Below are 2,304 nucleotides of genomic sequence, written 5' to 3'. Positions count from 1 at the left end.
ACGCATCCATTCTTTTCCACCATTGGCTGGGAGGAGCTGGAGGAGAAGAGAGCAGAGCCACCATGGAAGCCGTATAAGACAGTTCTGCGAAATCACCATCTGCAGTGGCCAGAGGACACAGAGACCCCCCATCATGAGACCGGATTCAATTATACGTCACCAAGCTGGGCCCGGTAAGATCCTCCTACTATAAACAGGCCTTAAAGGGGTATTCCAGGCAAAAACATCTTATCCCCTATCGAAAGGATAGGGGATAAGATGTCTGATCGTGGGTGGGCTTGCCGCTGGGACCCCCCATGATCTTCCTGCAGCAGCCCGCATTTTATACGTAGCTGAGCCGCATTCTATACGTAGCTTCCGAGACCGGGACGTGACACCACACCCCCTCCATTCATTTCTATGGGAGGGGACGTAAGGACCACAACGCCCCCTCCCATAGACATGAATGGAGGGGGCGTGGCGTGACGTCACGTCCCCGTCTTGGAAGCGGTTTCCAAAACTGCAGACGCAGCTACGCATAGAATGTGGGCTGCTGCAGGGAGATCGCGGCCCCCCCCCCCCCCCCCGCAATCAGACATCTTATCCCCTATCCTTTGGATAGGGGATAAGATGTTATTGCCCGGAATACCCCTTTAAGAACACATGTAGAGGTGCCAAAACCACACAACAATTTAACCCCACCAGGTTAACAAAACCTATTTTAATCCATGTGTTCACTATAAAACATAACTTTTATTAAATGTAACTAATATTATGAACCGGTGAGAAAACACACACACTTAAAAACACAACCCTATTTGCGTCTGTAACTGCATAGTCCACACGTGTTGCACTGGGAACCACATTTAGGAATCTGAGGAATAGGTAATAGCTAAGTATTTTACCCTAAATTTGTAGTAACCAGTGGAGAAAGAAATATACCACTACTATTGTGCCACTCTCAAAAGGAGGATGTATATTTGGGGTTATCAACCCTGGATATACATCCTCCTTTTGAGAGTGGCACAAAAGTAGTGTTATATTTCTCTCTCCACTGGTTACAACAAATTTAGCGTGCGAAATACTTACCTGTTACCTATTCCTCAGGTTCCTAACTGTGGTTCCCAGTGCAACACATGTGGACTATGCAGTTACAGTCGCAAATAGGGTTGTGTTTTCAAGTGCGTGTTTTTTCACCGGTTCATAATATTAGTTAAATTTAATAAAAGTTATGTTTTATAATGAACACATGGATTAAAAGAGGTTTTGTTAACCCCGGTGGAGTTAAATTGTTGTGCGGTAAGATCCTCCTCACATGTTCTTCACTTCTCCATAGGTGGATGAGAAGATCTGGACTCTGAGGACCCCGCAGCTACTGCCCAGAACCTCCGGTCTCTTGACCCCATGCCTCATGTCTCTGCTGCTGTTACCTTGGCTGCCCTAGAACATCATCTCCCGCCTCAACATTGACTTGGCATCCTTCAATCCCGGGCTGGTATCCAACATCACTGCAGCCCGAAGATCCTCTATGCCCCAGGAGCGGCCTGTGCTTAGATTCCATCTGGTGAGTTCAGGAACAATAGTCGCATGTTGTGGTCCTGGGATGCTGAGTGATGTCTATTATCCCTGAACTCACCCAAGCACAGGCCGGGTAAGTACCACACTCACCACAACCCACACACACCACACACACTACACGATAGGGATAGGTGCACACACATAGACACATACCACAGATAGGGGACATATATCGGCTCGATCCAGGGATTTATTCTGACCGCCATATTTGGGGTCGGGAAGGAATTTTTTCCCCTGATTTGAGGACAATTGGCTCATTCCTTACAGGGGGTTTTCGCCTTCCCCTGGATCAACATAGCCGTAAATAGGTTTAGCAAATTAATATAATTAATTACCCTATTAGTAACACAACAAATTCTAAAAAAAAAAATTAATAATAATAATAATAATAATTAATAATAATAATAATAATATATATATATATATATATATATATATATATATATATATATATACTATATTATCTTAAAATTGTATTTGTCCCAACCATAAAAATTAGACTAGCACACATGAATAATTAAATAAAATAATAATTTAAATTAATTTACCCCCCTACCTATCACTCAGGTTTGTTACCAGCCTTTGATCCAGGGATTTATTCTGACCGCCATATTTGGGGTCGGGAAGGAATTTCCCCCCCTGAAAATAAGGACAATTGGCTCATTCCTTACAGGGGGTTTTCGCCTTCTCCTGGATCAACATAACCGTAAATAGGTATAATATTTAGTGTATGTGTGTGTGTATATA

The sequence above is a fragment of the Hyla sarda genome, chromosome 12, assembly GCF_029499605.1.
Source record: "Hyla sarda isolate aHylSar1 chromosome 12, aHylSar1.hap1, whole genome shotgun sequence".
Classification (NCBI taxonomy): Eukaryota; Metazoa; Chordata; class Amphibia; order Anura; family Hylidae; genus Hyla; species Hyla sarda.
The sequence above is the reverse complement of the archived record's forward strand: the minus strand, read 5'-3'. Positions refer to the sequence as shown.